This window comes from Lissotriton helveticus, chromosome 5_1 (genome assembly GCF_964261635.1).
Source record: "Lissotriton helveticus chromosome 5_1, aLisHel1.1, whole genome shotgun sequence".
NCBI lineage: Eukaryota > Metazoa > Chordata > Amphibia > Caudata > Salamandridae > Lissotriton > Lissotriton helveticus.
The window spans coordinates 70,209,702-70,230,530 of NC_136065.1; positions in this window are offsets into that span (position 1 = coordinate 70,209,702).

A 20,829-nucleotide genomic window follows, 5' to 3' on the forward strand; every position below is an offset into this window, starting at 1 on the left:
AGGTCTAAACTTGGACTTCAGGTCTAAACTTGAACTTCAGGTCTAAACTTGGACTTTTGGTCTAAACTTGGACTTCAGGCCTAAACTTGGACTCCAGGTCTAAACTTGGACTTCAGGTCTAAACTTGGACTTTTGGTCTAAACTTAGACTTCAGGTCTAAACCTGGACTTCAGGTCTAAACTTGGACTTCAGGTCTAAACTTGGACTTTTGGTCTAAACTTGGACTTCAGGTCTATACTTGGACTTCAGGCCTAAACTTGGACTTCAGGTCTAAACTTGGACTTTTGGTCTAAACTTAGATTCCAGATCTAAACTTGGACTTCAGGCCTAAACCTGGACTTCAGGCCTAAACTTGGACTTCAGGTCTAAACTTGGACTTTTGGTCTAAACTTAGACTTCAGGTCTAAACCTGGACTTCAGGTCTAAACTTGGACTTCAGGTCTAAACTTGGACTTTTGGTCTAAACTTGGACTTCAGGCCTAAACTTGGACTTCAGGCCTAAACTTGGACTTCAGGTCTAAACTTGGACTTTTGGTCTAAACTTAGACTTCAGGTCTAAACCTGGACTTCAGGTCTAAACTTAGACTTCAGGTCTAAACTTGGACTTCAGGTCTAAACTTGGACATCAGGTCTAAACTGAGACTTCAGGTCTAAAGTTGGACTTCAGGTCTAAACTTGGACTTCAGGTCTAAACTTGGACTTTTGGTCTAAACTTAGACTTTTGGTCTAAACTTAGACTTTATGTCTAAACCTGGACTTCAGGTCTAAACTTGGACTTCAGGTCTAAACTTAGACTTCAGGTCTAAACTTGGACTTCAGGTCTAAACTTGGACATCAGGTCTAAACTTGGACTTCAGGTCTAAACTTGGACTTTTGGTCTAAACTTAGACTTCAGGTCTAAACCTGGACTTCAGGCCTAAACTTGGACTTCAGGTCTAAACTTGGACTTTTGGTCTAAACTTAGACTTCAGATCTAAACTTGGACTTCAGGCCTAAACTTGGACTTCAGGCCTAAACTTGGACTTCAGGTCTAAACTTGGACTTCAGGTCTAAACTTGAACTTCAGGTCTAAACTTGGACTTCAGGCCTAAACTTGGACTTCCGGTCTAAACTTGGACTTCAGGTCTAAACTTGGACTTCAGGTCTAAACTTGGACTTTTGGTCTAAACTTGGACTTCAGGCCTAAACTTGGACTTCAGGTCTAAACTTGGACTTCAGGTCTAAACTTGGACTTTTGGTCTAAACTTAGACTTCAGGTCTAAACCTGGACTTCTTGTCTAAACTTGGACTTCAGGTCTAAACTTGGACTTTTGGTCTAAACTAGGACTTCAGGTCTATACTTGGACTTCAGGCCTAAACTTGGACTTCAGGTCTAAACTTGTACTTTTGGTCTAAACTTAGACTTCAGATCTAAACTTGGACTTCAGGCCTAAACCTGGACTTCAGGCCTAAACTTGGACTTCAGGTCTAAACTTGGACTTTTGGTCTAAACTTAGACTTCAGGTCTAAACCTGGACTTCAGGTCTAAACTTGGACTTCAGGTCTAAACTTGGACTTTTGGTCTAAACTTGGACTTTTGATCTAAACTTAGACTTTTGGTCTAAACTTGGACTTCAGGCCTAAACTTGGACTTCAGGCCTAAACTTGGACTTCAGGTCTAAACTTGGACTTTTGATCTAAACTTAGACTTCAGGTCTAAACCTGGACTTCAGGTCTAAACTTAGACTTCAGGTCTAAACTTGGACTTCAGGTCTAAACTTGGACATCAGGTCTAAACTGAGACTTCAGGTCTAAAGTTGGACTTCAGGTCTAAACTTGGACTTCAGGTCTAAACTTGGACTTTTGGTCTAAACTTAGACTTCATGTCTAAACCTGGACTTCAGGTCTAAACTTGGCTTCAGGTCTAAACTTGGACTTCAGGTCTAAACTTAGACTTCAGGTCTAAACTTGGACATCAGGTCTAAACTTGGACTTCAGGTCTAAACTTGGACTTTTGGTCTAAACTTAGACTTCAGGTCTAAACCTGGACTTCAGGTCTAAACTTGGACTTCAGGTCTAAACTTGGACTTCAGGTCTAAACCTGGACTTCGGGTCTAAACTTAGACTTCAGGTCTAAACTTGGACTTCAGGTCTAAACTTAGACTTCAGGTCTAAACCTGGACTTCGGGTCTAAACTTAGACTTCAGGTCTAAACTTGGACTTCAGGTCTAAACTTGGACTTCAGGTCTAAACTTAGACTTCAGGTCTAAACTTGGACTTCAGGTCTAAACTTAGACTTCAGGTCTAAACTTGGACTTCAGGGCTAAACTTGGACTTCAGGTCTAAACCTGGACTTCAGGTCTAAACTTGGACTTCAGGTCTAAACCTGGACTTCAGGTCTAAACTTGGACTTCAGGGCTAAACTTGGACTTCAGGTCTAAACCTGGACTTCAGGTCTAAACTTGGACTTCAGGTCTAAACTTAGACTTCAGGTCTAAACTTGGACTTCAGGTCTAAACCTGGACTTCAGGTCTAAACTTGGACTTCAGGTCTAAACTTAGACTTCAGGTCTAAACTTGGACTTCAGGTCTAAACCTGGACTACAGGTCTAAACTTGGACTTCAGGTCTAAACTTGGACTTCAGGTCTAAACTTAGACTTCAGGTCTAAACTTGGACTTCAGGTCTAAACTTGGACTTTTGGTCTAAACTTAGACTTCAGGTCTAAACCTGGACTTCAGGTCTAAACTTGGCTTCAGGTCTAAACTTGGACTTCAGGTGTAAACTTAGACTTCAGGTCTAAACTTGGACTTCAGGTCTAAACTTGGACATCAGGTCTAAACTTGGACTTCAGGTCTAAACTTGGACTTTTGGTCTAAACTTAGACTTCAGGTCTAAACTTGGACTTCAGGTCTAAACTTGGACTGCAGGTCTAAACTTGGACTTTTGGTCTAAACTTGGACTTCAGGTCTAAACTTGGACTTCAGGTCTAAACTTGGACTATTGGTCTAAACTTGAACTTCAGGCCTAAACTTGGACTTCAGGTCTAAACTGGGACTTCAGGTCTAAACTGGGACTTCAGGTCTAAACTTGGACTTTTGGTCTAAACTTGGACTTCAGGTCTAAACTTGGACTTCAGGTCTAAACTTGGACTTTTGGTCTAAACCTGGACTTCAGGTCTAAACTTGGACTTTTGGTCTAAACTTGGACCTCAGGCCTAAACTTGGACTTCAGGTCTAAACTTGGACTTCAGGCCTAAACTTGGACTTTTGGTCTAAACTTGGACTTCAGGCCTAAACTTGGACTTCAGGTCTAAACTTGGACTTCAGGCCTAAACTTGGACTTCAGGTCTAAACTTGGACTTCAGGTCTAAACTTGGACTTTTGGTCTAAACTTGGACTTCATGTCTAAACTTGGACTTCAGGCCTAAACTTGGACTTCAGGTCTAAACTTGGACTTTTGGTCTAAACTTAGACTTCAGGTCTAAACCTGGACTTCAGGTCTAAACTTGGACTTCAGGTCTAAACTTGGACTTCCGGTCTAAACTTAGACTTCAGGTCTAAACTTGGACTTTTGGTCTAAACTTGGACTTTAGGTCTAAACCTGGACTTCAGGTCTAAACTTGGACTTTTGGTCTAAACTTGGACTTCAGGCCTAAACTTGGACTTCAGTTCTAAACTTGGACTTCAGGTCTAAACTTGGATTTCAAGTCTAAACTTGGACTTTAGGTCTAAACTTGGACTTCAGGCCTAAACTTGGACTTCAGGTCTAAACTTGGACTTCAGGTCTAAACTTGGACTTTTGGTCTAAACTTGGACTTCAGGTCTAAACTTGGACTTCAGGTCTAAACTTGGACTTCAGGTCTAAACTTGGACTTTTGGTCTAAACTTGGACTTCAGGTCTAAACTTGGACTTTTGGTCTAAACTTGGACTTCAGGCCTAAACTTGGACTTCAGGTCTAAACCTGGACTTCAGGTCTAAACTTAGACTTCAGGTCTAAACCTGGACTTCAGGTCTAAACTTGGACTTCAGGTCTAAACTTGGACTTCAGGTCTAAACTTGGACTTCAGGGCTAAACTTGGACTTTTGGTCTAAACTTGGACTTCAGGTCTAAACTTGGACTTTTGGTCTAAACTTGGACTTCAGGCCTAAACTTGGACTTCAGGTCTAAACTTGGACTTCAGGTCTAAACTTGGACTTCAGGTCTAAACTTGGACTTTTGGTCTAAACTTGGACTTCAGGTCTAAACTTGGACTTCAGGTCTAAACTTGGACTTCAGGTCTAAACTTGGACTTTTGGTCTAAACTTGGACTTCAGGTCTAAACCTGGACTTCAGGCCTAAACTTGGACTTCAGGTCTAAACCTGGACTTCAGGCCTAAACTTGGACTTCAGGTCTAAACCTGGACTTCAGGCCTAAACTTGGACTTCAGGTCTAAACCTGGACTTCAGGCCTAAACTTGGACTTCAGGCCTAAACTTAGACTTCAGGCCTAAACCTGGACTTCAGGCCTAAACTTGGACTTCAGGTCTAAACTTGGACTTTTGGTCTAAACTTAGACTTCAGGTCTAAACTTGGACTTCAGGTGTAAACCTGGACTTCAGGTCTAAACTTGCGATGCGTCATTTTTCATTGCGCTCTCATTGCGACACCAATGATGCACCATATTTACAGTATGACGCATCATTGCGTAAGGAGTTACAGATACGTCAGTATTTCTGACGTATCTGTTTGACGCAAAAGTGACGCATTACTGGAGTGTGTCACCAAAGTGACGCAACTCCAGCAATACGTCCTTTCACATGGGGCAAGCCCCATGTGAAAGGGCCTGCGTCAGTCTTACACCTGCTGTGAGGCAGGCGTAAGAAATTGACGCCTTTGCATCCTAGAAGTGGCGCAGTGAAATCTTATAGATTTTACTGCGTCACTTCCATGACCCTTTCTTGCGTCAATACGCCCCCCCCTGCATACATTATACCTGGCGCAGGTATAATGTGGCGTAGAGGTTTATAAAGTGACGTATCTACCTAGATGCGTCACTTTGTAAACATGGCACAACAAGGAGCATTTTTTACGTCACTGATGCGTCACAAAAAGTGGTGCACCGGTGGCGTAAAAGCCAGGATGCCTCAGCCTCATTGGAGGGGGCCAGGCCCAGCCAAAGGGTGGAAGCGCGCATGGGCAGGCCTCTGACGCCACTCTTCAAGGTGGTGGAAATGCGGCCAGTCTGGGGGGGAGGGGGCTGGGGGGGGGGGCAGTCTGAGGAGCTGGTGTGATGGCGAAGGGCCTTGCTGTTCAGCACTGCTGTTGTTTACTTTACTGTGTGTATGGATGATAAATGCTGTTCTATTTTTCAAGCCCGAAACATCTAATACATAAATTAAAAATTAGGATAACTGGATGCAGAAATGCTGGAATGGTGTAACACGTTCCCCAGGACCTGGTCACGGCAATGAGGCAGGCAATTATAGGTGTGACGTGGCCCGGCATAGCTGAGACTGGCAGGGCGGCATGAAGATTGGTAGCTAAGCTGGGCACACCCAACCCAGAGGCTTGGATCCGGGCCTCGGGCCCCGGGTGCCACAGCTGGAGCCCGGACACCAACACATCCCGCGCGGAAGTCACGTCACGTGCCGAAGGCTCTGGGACATTCCATACATTTGTTTTAAAAAAAAGGTTATTTCCTTTACGCGCGTTTAAATTATTATATTTTAATGTGGCTGCATTGAGTGACATGCATTGAAAGTGAAATATATATATATATTTGTTTTATGAAACTGCACTAGGGTGAGAATCGGAGTGGCGGGCCGAGGCGCCCACACCTTGGTTGATTCTCTGGTGATCCAAGGAAGGTCATTCCTTGAGACCTTTGAACTTCAGGAGGAGTAGGAAACTTCCAAGCAGTGCCCTGTGACCCCCATTAAGGCCCCCCCGGGGTGTGTGGCCTCCCACGGCACCCCTCTGTCTTACTGTGTAAGCTCGTGCACTGGGGCACTTGGAACATAACACTGGTGCACGGGCCCCGAGCACGAGGATCACAAGAGAGCGACCCCCGGGGCGGGCACCCGTCCAGTCACAGGCCCAGCAGAGGGGCTGGGGGCGGGCATGAGTCCTGGCGCCCCCTCACCCTCTTCAGTGCCATGCACTGCAGCCCTGGGATTCCTCGTGAACTCACCCCCCGGGGCTGCCCTCGCCAATAGTGACTCAGAGTGTCAGCACTTCAAGGCAGCACATTCCTGCCACACCCGGGCCCGCCTCTCCCCTCCTCTGTGAGGTGGACTCCTGTCTCAAGGGCCCCCATGCAGGGTGTGTGTGCACCCCACACCAACAAAAGTCCGCCCTCACTGCACTCTTCAGGTCCCAGCAGGGCCAGCTCAGCTATTCACCCTGCCAATGCCGATGAAAAGTGATAGGGGGTAACAACAGCCCTTATTTCTTTTTCTTTCTTAAAGTTAAAGCAACTTTATTAACAGTAACATTTATATAATATTAAATGTAGCTACGAAACGGAATATCTGAGGCAGGAAAGGTATGCATAATTAACAACATGAAATACAGGCAGCCAGTTTATACTTTTGTTTATACTGAAGGGAACGAGGGGGAGGTACAAATGGAAGAAGAAGGGAGGTGGGAGCGGGTGCTATCAACACACAATTGAAGGTCGAATAGTAGCACGTTTCACAATAAAAAAGATGAGTAATTAAAGGTACAGCTAGTAAGATAATACAAAATATATACTTAAAGATAATCATTTCTGATAAACTACTCAGGAAAAGCAAAGAGGAGGACAGACGACAATGGAAATTAAATGTTTTTCCCAAATCTTACCCCAAAAGGTAGCTGTTGGAGGACAGAATAAAAGGAGATGTTATAAATCACCATTTGAATGCCGACAGGACCATTAGGCCTTTTTGGAGCCCTCTAAAAAATGAGCCATAGAGCCCGGTGTGTGATATAGTCTATGATATAACAAGAATATGGTACGGGTGGAAGAAGCGCCTCTAGAGATTTGACATATTCTGGACCAATTTTATTCCATAATTTAATAGTCCAGTCACATCTTCAGCCTGCTTCCCAAGTACATGCGACCTTAGTTTTAGCACTGGACGAGTTTGGGCTAAAAAAGTATCTATGAATAGGGGAAGATTTTGGAGCAAATTTAAGTACAGGTAGAAGCGAGTCTGGAAATACTGGAGTCATTGGGGTTGACTGAAAGGATAAAGGATATCTAAAATGATTTCCATAAGACTTGAAAACGTAAACCAAAATAACCGTGGACAATTAACATCTACATGAAATTGTGGAAAAGAACAAGCATTCAAAGCATCAAATAAGTCCTGAACTCAAGTGATCCCATTTTGTCTCCACGACTGCCACTAAATGGGACGAATATTGATCGCAATAAGACGATTGTCCCAAAGTGGAGAGTGCAGGAAAAGAATCGGGAGATAGAATCTGAGATTGATAACGAGGCTTCAACAAAGAACACGTGTGACTGAATAGTGGTGAAGGCGTAATACTGTTTTCTGAGGAAAAGGCTAGGATATCTGCAGGAGTGACTGGCGAAAGGACCGAAAGCTCAATATCAAACTACAAGGGCCATAAAGCAGAAGAAAGAGGGGGAAGCCACTCGGAGGCCTGTCTTAAACAAATCACTTTATGACATGTCCGAAAATCTGGAAAATATGAACAACCATCAGCCTCAAGCTTCTTGAGATGAGAAAGAGAGATTCTAGATTTTCTGTTGTTCCAGAGAAACTGGGAGAGAAGAGAGTCAATTGTTTTATAATATATAGATTGTATGCAAATTAGGATCATGGATAAAATATATAATAAAATCGAAGTAGTCATTGTTTTAATGGAAGCAAGACAGCCCAACCATGACAAGAAAAAGGGATTCCAAGAAGAAAAAAGCTTATCAATTCCATCTAAATCTTTCATATTGATTTTATCCCAGTACTTAATCTTGAAATTATTCCAATGAAAATGTGTGGGATCAAAGGAGCCCTTAATGCAAAATGTTGTAATGAGTAAAGCCTGAGTTTTATCAGAATTAACTTTATATCCTTAAACTATAGAGAAACCATAAATTTCATGAAGGAGGGAAATAATTCAAATTTCTGGATTGGAAAGAAAGAGAAAAAAAACATCTCAATAAGCAGACAGGTTTAAGTGATTTGCACCATAGTGAAAACCTGAGATTAGAGTATTCTTCCGAATACGAGTTAGAAAAGGTTCAAGAGCCAAAACAAATGAAAGCAGAGATAAAAAACATCCTTGATAAACCCCTTGTGGCAATGGTAAATAATGAGAAAGACGCCCATTAACTAACACAGAAGGCCATGGAGCAGAATAAAGTATCAATGAAATAATCTTTGGACCAAACCCGTGCCAAGCAAGGGATTTAAATAAAAAAGACCAATCCACTCATTTAAACGCTTTTTCAGCATCTATAGACACTGAAACTAAAAGATTAGAGAAAGAAAAACTGTATTTAATACATTAAAGAAAAGTCTTGCATTGTCTGAGGTCAAATGACCCTCAACAAACCCAAATTGTTCCTTACCAATTAATCAGGATAAAATAGGCTCAAGTCACAGAGCAAGTAATATGGTGAATATTTTGTACTAACGATTTACAAGAGAAATAGGATGATGAGTCCTACATTGAAGAGGGTCCCAACCATCCTTATAAATCAGGCAAATTGTAGCATGCAGGAAAGTACCTCTGGACTTACTGGCAAGATGAAAGAATTGAAAAAGATGTAACAATTTAAGTAATAGCAAAGTAGAGAAATGTGTATAAAATTCCATAGTAAAGCCACCAGAACCTAGTGATCTAACTTTTTTTTAAGTGAAGAAAGGGTATTAGATAGCTGTGAAATTGATCAATCATTTTCAGGGGATAGGGAATTAAACTAGTAACACCCCTTATTTCAGTACATATATCATGTGTGTTGCACATTAATATGGTGCTGTTTTTCAGCGGTGTCCATGCTAGAAGGAGACAGACCAGGGTAAAAATAAAGGGAAGGATGGGGGAGGGGCAGTGACAGTGTTGAAACACAACGGATTCCACTAAAGCCCACAAGACCGGGCTTCTAAGCAAGTACTAAGAGGGTATCATGTTTCTTGAGGCCCCCACTTTTAGATCTAAGATGATAGAAACTATATCATTCAAAGTCAATTAGTCAATCAACAATTACTTCTACAATTTAAATCGGGAAATTTGTGAATTTTTGAAACAATTTTCTTAGACTGTTAAGACTTTTCTGGTGAGGTGATTCTGGTCACAGGGGTTGATATATTTCAAAGAACTCTTGGGCTCAGCAAAGGGTTAGTTGCTACTGGGCTGCCAGTCACCTGTCACAGCAGAATCAGCGGTTTCTTCCTTTCTGCAATAACTCTCCTTCTGGATGAACAAACTGCACTCCAACAACTCCACCGTGTCCCGTAGACTCGAGTGCAACTTTTGAGTGTCAGGTTCTGGTCTCTTAGACTGCACAGGAGTGAGAAGTGAGAACCCTGTTATCTCTGCTACCAACTCGCCAGGTGGCTACTTCAGCCTTTGTAGCCCTGTGCTGCGAACAGGAAGTCAGCCAACTGACTGCTGCAGTCTCTACTTCTAGCTGGGCTCAAGGGTGAACTTCTCTATGAGCAGGACACAGCAGGAGCAGTTCTTCCTTTCTTTGGCTCAAGAAACGGCAGGTGCAGTCCAACTTTGGTGAAATCTCTTCTTTATTAGTTCCAGCAGGGCTGTCTTTCTTCAGTCCTCTTCTCCAATCAAGCTAGCAGTTTCCCTCCCAGCTGATGACAACTTCCTCAGAAGTGTGGCATTTAGCTTTCCCAGAGTGCTCTACTCTGCCCACTCCCAAGCTGTCGAGACCCTCTCAGTAGCTAAGCATGGGTGTAAAATCCGTTTCGCGGGCGAATTTGTGGATTTTTGGTAATTTTGCGATCGGCGAATCGCGCAAAATTGGCCAAAGATCCGCAAATTCGCAAGCGACGATTTATTTTGCTTGGTCGCGCTTGAAAAATACAATATTGCGCGCGCGGCGTTGACTTATCGTCATTCTGAGTCCACTGAGTTGTTTTTCTCCCGGTTTGCGTGTGCTGCGCCATTTTCGATCCTGCTGGGTGATCGCACAAGAGTTTTTCTAACGCAATTACGTCATCGCGGCTTGCCATCTTGCACAGCGAGAGTTTGACAACGCGAGTACGTCATAAAGGCCCGCGATCACGCATTGCGGGAGTAAACAATGCCGAACAGGTAGATGCGGCGCGCAGCTGACTTCTGGCGGGAGATTTGAACAGCTCGCGTTCCCGAAATTGCAAAAATTGCAATTCTGCACAAGAAATCCACCGCAGGCAGCATAAACGTTCTGAAAATGTTGATTTTGATCAGAATAACTCCTCAGATTGACATTTGGCAGCACTTTTTGGTGCATTTTTTTAGGGGGGGTACCCCAGAGTCTCCAACTTCCTGTTCCTGTCCAGCAGGATCCTCCCAGTGCTTGGTCCAAGTCCTGGTCACTTTTGATTTGGATATGGAGCTGGAAGGATTACTTTTTGTTGCTGCTGCTGGATATTTGTATTTGAGGACTTTTGGTACTTTGGAGTTTGGATCACTTTTGGATTTGAGATTTTACAAGTAAGTTGGTGTTGTTTGTTTGGGGAATTGCAGTTGCTGCAACTACAATTTTAAAACGTTTTCACAACTGTAAAAAAACTATATTGTGGCCTGTGGGTAGCCACAGTATCCAGTAAGCCCAGGGTTAGTCATGAGTGCATGATACAACTGTTTCTGTGATTTTTTTAAAACTTAATTCTCATTTATGTCATGGAATTTTAGCTGTTATATGTTGATTTTTTTAAATTTTGGGGTGCCTGTAAAGCCTCACTAGCCAGAAGGCCCAGGTGCAGTGAGTGGTACATGGACCTAGTCTTTCTGTGGGGTGTCTTGAATTGAAACATCCTTGAGGGCATGCACGGCATTGGATTGTGGTGATTTTTGTGTGTTTTTCGACTTTTTGGGGTGTTGTTGGGGCCTGGCATGTGAGTGGGGGCCATTTTGAGGCCTGGTCCAGGCAGGGCCTGGCCATGTGGTGGGGGCAAGGGGCCATTTTGAAGCTTGTGCAGTGTGCTCAGGCCTGCACCCAGTTTGCTTTGCTTTCATCCATTTTATGCCCAGGGGTACTGAGTGGTGCATGGACCAAGTCTTTCTGTGGGGTGTCTTGAATTTAAACATCATTGAGGGCATGGATGGCATTGGATTGTGGTGATTTTTGTGTGTTTTTCGACTTTTTGGGGTGTTTAACTGATGTTTCTCTGTCTTCCATTGCTTTTAGGTGCTCAAGAGAACCACCAGTGCCAGGAAGAAGTCCTGCAGCGGTGTGTGCAGCACAACGTCACGTGATGTCATGTGTGGCCACAGACAAGACAACTCTGCAACTTGTGCAACTGCGGCCTGCTGTTCTGACATCTGAAGAAGATGGCCCCAAAGAAAGTTGGCCGTAGCGCCTCAGCGAAAAAACTGCCCACAATGCTTGTTCCTCCAGAAGTAGGGGCACATCAGGAAATCGAGATTGAAGCGGAGGTATCATGCGAGGAAGCCACTCCTCCTGATGTTGATCCATTATCTTCCACATCCCCAGCAAGAAAAAGGTCAAGGAGGGCTACTACTACTACAAGTTCTTCTTCAAGCCCCCTTCATTCTGATGACCTTGATCCTGATTGGAACCCACAAATGCAGTCTGAGAGTGAGGCACGCCATGAGCCGACAAAGGTAGCTAAGCCTAAAAGGAAGGTTCCCACAAGGCTTCGACTTATGGGTGATGAGGACGAACAAGATGTGGTGTCTTCTGCTGCTGATGAAAAGTCTGACGACGACCCAGTCATCAAAGACATCACTCCAGCGCCAACGGGCATTCAGCAGACTGACATTTTCACCCTATCCCGAATGGCTGCTGAGCAGGATGTGGGCGGCGTGGCACTGGTACCACCACCAACGCAGTTAACTACAACACCAAAACGACCTACAGCTTCCATATTTTTTAGTCAGAAGGGCCGGCAGGGACCTCCATCCAGCTCGACCTCCATTACCTCAAGTAGTGGTGCTGTAAGTGAACAACAGAAACAAATTCATCCACGCCCATCCTCCACTTCATCTGGCATTGAAAGTCAGGGTAGCACCTCCACCACCAGCAGACATCTCCAGTCCCCAGTTTGGGACTTCTTTACTGTTAGCCAAAAGGTGGCAAACATGGTCGTTTGTTCGATTTGTAAAGTATCAGTTAGTCGGGGTAAGCTTGGTACCAACTATGGTACCGGAGGCCAGAGAGGTCATCTCAAAAAACACCACCCTATCCAGTGGTATGCGCTCCTAAGTAAGATCGAGGAAGTCCAAAGTAGAACTGATCCAAATGTATCCATTCACATTGCATCTGATGCTGACCACGAGGGGCTGATTGAGCAGGAGGGAAGTCAAGAACTGACTGACATTTTTTCTGGTACACCCAGAACCCCTGGCAGCAGCACTGCAATGGTAGCGCCCACACCCTCTACCCCTGCAACATGTTTGAGGCACACTAAGAGTCTGGGACAGACACCAATGCAAAAAACTAAATCAATGACCCCAACTGGTGTGAAGTCTGCATCATCATCATCATCATCATCATGTAAAACGGTCCAGCCCACCATTAGCAGCCTGTTTTGGTTGCATGCGCCATTTGAACGCAACCACCCAACGGTACGTCTGTATAACGCAAAGCTGGCTAAAGTGCTAGCGCTGGACCTTCTCCCTTTCTCTTTCGTGGAAGGGGTGGGTTTTCTTGAATTTGTGACAACAGTCTGCCCTAAATGGAAGGTTCCTAGCCGGTCCTATTTTGCCAGAGTTGCGGTTCCAGCACTACATCAAGATGTGCTGGAGGTGATTGGCGCAGCTATTCTGAAGAGTGCTGTTCACACTATCCACATGACAACAGACATGTGGACCAGTTGCCTAGCCCTTGATTACATGTGCATCACTGCACACTGGGTCTCTTTTGCAGGGGTCAAACAGTTAGAAAAAGCAGGTGTTGACACGGACACAGTTTTTCAAGCTACTCGCAAACATGCAACAGTAGGCATGTTTGCCATGGAGAAATCTCACACTGCAGCTAACCTTTTGGAAGCGTTTAACAGGAAGGTCTATGAATGGCTGCATCCAAGAAATCGCATAGTTGGTTATGTTTCCACGGATAATGGCAGTAATATAGTTAGGGCCATGACTGATGGTGGATATTTCAGAGTGCCGTGTTTGGCGCACAGTATTAACATCGTGGTGCAAGAATTCTTGAAAAAAGAAGAGCCAGTCATCAAATTACTGACCATCTGCCGAAAACTCTGCACACATTTCAGCCATTCTTTTAAGGCCCGGAAGCAGCTGAGGAGCATTCAACATGAACGTAAACTGCCAGTCAAAGGTCTAATCCAGGAGGTGGCAACACGTTGGAACTCAACATTTTACATGCTTGAGCATCTGTCTGAACAGTGGGCGGTAATAAATGAGTATGTCTATAAACTGGGTTCTACTCACAAAGAAATGAGGCTAGAGTTGGAGGAATGGAGGCTAATTGCAAGCCTGACAGACATGCTTCGTCCTTTTGAGGTCTTCACGCGTGAAGTCAGCAGGGTGGACTGTTCTTTGGGCAAAGCTATCCCATTGTTGGTCATGCTAGTGCACCAACTGAAGGAGGTGTCTTCAACGTTCGGAGATCATGCTTAAAAGCGAGAAGCATATGGTTTGGCGGAGAAGTTATTAAGGCGCCTACTTCACAATGAAAGGCTTCAAAACATACATACAGAACAACATTACATTTGTGCCACTATTCTGGATCCACGGTACAAAAAGGCAGTGGCCAGCAAAGCATTCATTCCTTTTGATGAAGCAGATGTTTCAAAGTACAAACATTGGCTCGCTGTGTCAGCCACTCGGTTTGAAAAAGAGCGGATGAAATTGCACGGAGACAGCACAAGTACAACTTATTCAGCAGGCAATCCGTCGTCAAGTTCCACTTCTGAATCCGTGGCCGAAGGGAATCACTTTCCCTCACAGCCGTTAACGACACCAGCAACCGTGTCATCATCATTCTCACCTGCACCAGGCCCAAAAAAAATATTGTCGGAAGCGGATTGGCTAACTCAGGATGGGTTTGCTCGGTCCACTGCTGCAAAGGTCACAGATTTTACGCAAAGTGGAGCAACCCTGGAGAACCTTGAGTCTGTGGTGCAGGCCTATCTGGATGACCCAACAGAGGTCTGTCTTAATGAGAACCCATTGGTGTATTGGTATAGGAAAAGGTCTGGATGGCGACTGATCAGCAACCTGGCTCTAAATTATTTGTTTTGCCCACTCGCAAGCGTGTCTTCTGAACATGTTTTCAGTGCTGCTGGTGCCATTGTAACTTCAAAAAGGACCCGCCTCTCGCCCAAAAATGTGGAGAGGTTAACAAAAATTAAGATGAATCAGCACTTCATCCCACCCGATTACAAAATACGTGAATGCATGCAGGAAGAAGAGGACACCGACTTAGGTGACGCCGACGGAAGTTCTTCTCTGTCAGCAGACCTACTCCCGTCTCAATTCATAGACTTTGAGGACGAGCTCTACTTCCCTGACACCGTGGCCTGAAAATTACTTTTTTTCCGTACTTATTCACTTTTATTCCTGTGTGTCTTTCTTTGTTTTGCAACTTTTACCACAACAAAACTCTAATCACCAAATCACAACAAGTCCATCATCAGCACTGTCTTCATCTTATTTTCCTTATTGATTTGAAGGTGCCGCAGTCTGCATTCCTGATGTTCACAAGTTCACAACTCAATCATGCTCCTCTATCCTCCTCCTCCAGATTCCCCCTATCCATTTCCCTCAAGGCAGATGGATGGATTATGGAGAATAAATAAACTTTGTCTTCGTAGACGAGTCCCCTCAAGTGGGACTGAAATTACTGACTGACTACATGCTTGCTGATTGTTGACAGACTTACTTCTGAAATTGACAGGAGAGGCTGCCCTGTGGGCCCTCACTTTCCGAAGAAGATGCGGACAAAAAGTAGAACTGGTAATGAATAATGAGAAGATGGCATGCAGTGGACAGCAATGGCTGTCTGTCTCTGTTGAAATCAATTGCTGTTTTTTTTTTGTTTTTTTTGTGAACAGCGCAATTTGCCATGTTTTGATTACACCAGTATTGCAGGTTTTTGGGGGTTTCTTTGGGGGTGTTCTAGATTTGCGGTGCTGGGTCTGGGGGTCTGGGAGCACTGCTGGCGCAGTCTAATTTTGATTGCATTTGTTTTTAAGGAAATCCATGGTGGAAATGTGGTGTTATGGCCTAGCTGCACAGCGCGTTTGGACAGAATTGAAAGAAGGTCGAAAATATTTTAAGTATGAGATTTTCCATTTTTGCTTTTTCCCTGTTTGGGGGGTTCTGCTTTTTTGCAGGTGGGTTGGCGGGTCTTGGGGCATTGCTGGGAAGGTCTAATATCGGAATCAAGTGGTTTGGACAAAATCCATGGTGATTTTTTTTTCCGTTTTTGCTCACTTTCGTGTTTTTGAGGGCCTGCTTGGGGGGTTCCTGGTGTTTGAGGGGGTTTTGGGGGGGTCTTGGAGCAACGCTGGGTATGGATAGTTTTGATTGCAAGTGGTTTGAAGAAAATTCATGGTGGCAAAAGGGAGTTAGGGCCTAGCTGCAGAGCGCGCACGGAGTGTTTTTGGAACTGGGCCTAAATATTTCTAAGTGCCCGTTTTTGTATTTTTGCTTTTTGCCTGTTTGGGGGTCATCGACTTTTTTGCGGGTCGGTTGGCGGGTCTTGGGGCATTGCTGGGAAGGTCTAATATCGGAATCAAGTGGTTTGGACTAAATCCATGGTGGAATTTGTTTTCGGTTTTTGCTCACTTGCCTGTTTTTGGGGGGCTGTTTGGGGGGTTCCTGGTGTTTGGGGGTGGATTTTGGGGTCTGGGAGCACTGCTGGCACAGTCTAATTTTGATTGCATTTGTTTTTCAGAAAATCCATGGTGGCAAAGGGGAGTTAGGGCCTAGCTGCAGAGCGCGCTTGGAGTGATTTTGGAATGAGGCCTAAATATTTCAAAGTGTGAGTTTTTCCGGTTTTGCTTTTTGGCTGTTTGGGGGTGTTAAACTTGTTTTCCCCTGGGTTGACGGGTCTGGGGGCATTGCTGGGAAGGTCTAATACCGGATAAAAGTGGTTTGGAGAAAATCCATGGTGAAAAGCGTTTTGGCAATATTTTTAACTTAGGGCTCGTTAGGGTTAGCAGCAGTATTGCATGTGTTTGGGGATGTTCTAGATTTTTGCAACTGGATTCTGGGGTCTTAGACAGACCCCCCAGGATATAGCGACATGAACTAGTAAATTTAGCGGCACAAATCTTGAAATTTAGCGGCACAAATCTGGGAATTTAGCGGCATTTAGCGGCATTTTATTTTGGGTTTATTTCGACAACAAACACAGATATCTTATTGTTTGAGTTATTTTACAACATGGAGCTATGTACATTTTGTTTATTTACAATTCAGGCCATTTGTTTTGGTTAAAAGGCATGTTAATCATGGGCATGTACGTCCAGTTCTTCTGAGCACTCCAAATCTAGCCCAGTATTGTGCTGCTGGTTATAATGCAGAAACAATAATGCACGGATGGATTGCTCTGAAAGGGACTGTCGTCTGGATGACAGAATAATTTTGTATATGCTGTGGTTCCTTTCAGCATCTGCAGAACTGGTCACACAGTCCTTGTACACAGCTGCAAGTTGGGAAAGAGCTGGAATGCGGTCAGCCAGCCCACGCCAAAAGAGGTCAGTGTCTATCACTCCAGATCAGATGCCTGCACTTCTTCTGGGCCGACATTTTCAAAGTAGAGGCGAAGCTCCTGATCGGGAACTTCGCTCAAACCAGGGATGGCTGAATAAGCACTCTTCTCATAGGCAGGATGCAGAGTCGTGCAGGATTGAAAAGGCGCACTTGTTTCAAGAATTGTATGCCTGGCTGGGCCTCCCCAATGTATTTGTCCACCTTTTCCAGTGAATGTTCAAAAGCTTCATTAAGCTGGGCTGTTATCTTTTTTTTATGTGCCAGACTTAATTTTGCCCCTGCAGTGGTCTGTAGGAATGGTTGTAGTGACTCCACAGTGAGGACTGAATTGTTGGTTAGGTTCATGTGGAGGTCCTCCAAATAATCATATACCTTCATGGTCACTGATGTCTGACTCTGGAATAACTCCATCAGGTTTAAAATGCTTTGGCATTTTTCTGCCACAATGTCCAATTGGACTTTAATGCAGTTTCTTTAGTCGCCGTTCAAAATCTTCTGTAGATTTTCAAGGGAATCTGGGGTAGACTTACTGAGTTGCATCTCGGACTCAACAAACCCAGCATATGCTTCAAAGAGCTTGCAGTGGTACTGGACAGCAGCAAACCAAGAATTCCAGCGGGTACTGCAAGGGTCAGGTGCCACCCGTGCCTTCATCCCATGGTTCTCCGCAAGATGGTGCAGGTACCTTCTCTTTCTGCTACCGGCCATGTAAAAGATGCGCGAGAAGTACAGGAGGAAAGCATTTAGCTCCACAAAAGGCTTCCTAAATGACTCTCCAACAAGATTCATTATGTGTGCCAAGCAGGTGATGTGTATGGAGTTTGTATACAGATTCCTCAACACCGTGTTGTATGCCTTGAACATGTATGCCGTGTTGTCAGTGTTAAAGGAAATAACGTTCTGGAAGTCGATGCTATACTCTGTGAGCACCTTTACAACAGCTTGCGCAACAGTCCCATGGTTGCACTGTGATAGGAAGACTGTGTCTACCAGGTGGGTATGGATCTGACGGGCACACTGCGGAGAGACTACTGCAACTAACACATTCAATACACACCGCCCTTCGACATCTGGTGTCTCATCAAATATAACACTGATCTTCTGATCTTTCAATAGTTCTTTCAGCTCGTTCTTGGCTCCTATATATCTCTCAGGGAGATAACGTTCTTGAAGCTGATGACTTCCAGGTATCGATCCACCATTCCGTACTCGCTCGTGGAGAAACTTGCGCAACACAGGGTGGTCGGTTTTACTCAGCGGAATGTTCAGCGCTGTGCAGACATTGACCCACTCACTTATAATTTCATGGTTTGAGGCACCTGCAGCTGTACTCTTTGTGAATAGCGAGTTCACAGTCATCTGACGTGCACGTTTTGGCGAAGATTGAGGGTCAGAAGCATCTGAACAGCGCTTCAAGTGCTTTTGGGCCCGCACATGCATATCCACAGTGTTTTTCCGGATGTGGTCCACCGCCTCATTGCACACACTGCAAAACAGCACGCCACCATCAGCGTGCATCACGGTACTGTAGTCTCTGACCCGATCTGATGCGGTTATCTGGGTAGGCAGATGTGATCGGTGCTTCACAGGCTGCAGAAACGTCTCCATCCTGCTTTTGTTGTGGTGGCTTGTTGCTCCCTTGGAATACAGAAGATCTCGGGGTTGTGGCGCAGTCAGTTAGCTCACTTCAAATATATTTGGTGTTACTAGATGCATTTCAAAGGGGGGGAAAGGTAATTGTTGAATGGTAAGTTAGGAAAGTGCCGGGGGATCAATGATTAAAAATGAATGCAACCAATGAAGCACTACATATGGTCAAAAATTGGAAAACTTTTTAGGCCGCAACTGCAATGGAAAATGCCGAACGGCGTTGAGGAAGCAGTGTTAAAACAGCATGGTCAGTCGCCTACAACTATATTTGGTGTTAGATTCTAACACCAAATATAGTTGTAGATGTGTTACAAAGGGGAAACAGGCATTGCAATTGTCGGAAAACCTAAGGCAAAAATGTTTTGCGAAAAACAAGCATTCCTGGCCCTAAGTGCTTGCAAATAAAAAATACTATGACAAAGGTTGCATGGCTGGAGAAAATGACAAAAAATAGCACGATCAGCTACCTGCAAAGAAAGTCAAATCTAAGCGCCGAAAACACATTTGTACAAGTGTGTTTTGGAGGAGCACATAAGCTAGGCGTTGACACTCAGGGGAGGAGAAGAATAGGACCAGTCAAGTGCTATCTGGTATGTACGGAAAATCCTAGAATCGCCCAAAACCAAAAAGAAATATGAAACTCCCCAGAAGTGTACAGAACCCCAAACTTACCAGCGCTGTGCAGCAGGCGGCCCAATTCTGGCTCATGAAACAGCAGATTTTTCCCTCCGAGACTCTGCAAAAGAACCAAAATAAAGAAATATGAAACTCCCCAGAAGTGTACAGAACCCCAAACTTACCAGCGCTGTGCAGCAGGCGCTCAATTCTGGCTCTTGAAACAGCAGTACCTTTCCCCATAGACACTTCAAAAGACCCAAACCCAAAATAAAGAAATATGAAACTCCCCAGAAGTGTACAGAACCCCAAACTTACCAGCGCTGTGCAGAAGGTGCCCAATTCTTGCTCTTGAAACAGCAGTTCCTTTCCCCATGGACACTACAAAAGACCCAAACCCAAAATAAAGAAATATGAAACTCCCCAGAAGTGTACAGAACCCCAGACTTACCAGCGCTGTGCAGCAGGCGGCCCGATTCTGGCTCTTGAAACAGCAGTTCCTTTCCCCATAAACACTACAAAAGACCCAAACCCAAAATAAAGAAATATGAAACTCCCCAGAAGTGTACAGAACCCCAAACTTACCAGCGCTGTGCAGCAGGCGGCCCAATTCTGGCTCTTGAAACAGCAGATTTTACCCTCTGAGACTCTGCAAAAGAATAAAGAATTAAGAAACTCCCCAGAAGCGTACAGAACCCCAAACTTACCAGCGCTGTAAAAGACCCAAACCCAGAATAAAGAGTGGGACAGAGAGCATGAAGGCACAAAAATGAGTGTGACAGACCATGAAGGCACAAAAACAAGTGGGACAGAGAGCATGAGGCACAAAAACGAGTGGGACAGAGAGCATGAAGGCACCAAAAACGAGTGGGACAGAGCATGAAGGCACAAAAAACGAGTGGGACAGAGAGCATGAAGGCACAAAAACAAGTGGGACAGAGAGCATGAAGGCACAAAGACAAGTGGGACAGAGAGCATGAAGGCACAAAGACAAGTGGGACAGAGAGCATGAGGCACAAAAACGAGTGGGACAGAGAGCATGAAGGCACAAAAAACAAGAGGGACAGAGAGCATGAAGGCACAAAAAAAGAGTGGGACAGAGAGCATGAGGCACAAAAACAAGAGGGACAGAGAGCATGAGGCACAAAAACGAGTGGGACAGAAAGCATGAAGGCACAAAAAACAAGAGGGACAGAGAGCATGAAGGCACAAAAAAAGAGTGGGACAGAGAGCATGAGGCACAAAAACGAGTGGGACGGAGAGCATGAAGGCACAAAAAACGAGTGGGACAGAGAGCATGAAGGCACAAAGACAAGTGGGACAGAGAGCATGAAGGCACAAAAAATGAGTGGGACAGAGAGCATGAAGGCACCAAAAACGAGTGGGACAGAGAGCATGAAGGCACAAAGACAAGTGGGACAGAGAGCATGAAGGCACCAAAAACGAGTGGGACAGAGAGCATGAAGGCACCAAAAACGAGTGGGACAGAGCATGAAGGCACAAAAAACGAGTGGGACAGAGAGCATGAAGGCACAAAAACAAGTGGGACATTGAGCATGAGGCACAAAAACAAGAGGGACAGAGAGCATGAAGGCACAAAAAACGAGAGGGACAGAGAGCATGAAGGCACAAAAAATGAGTGGGACAGAGAGCATGAAGGCACCAAAAACGAGTGGGACAGAGAGCATGAAGGCACAAAGACAAGTGGGACAGAGAGCATGAA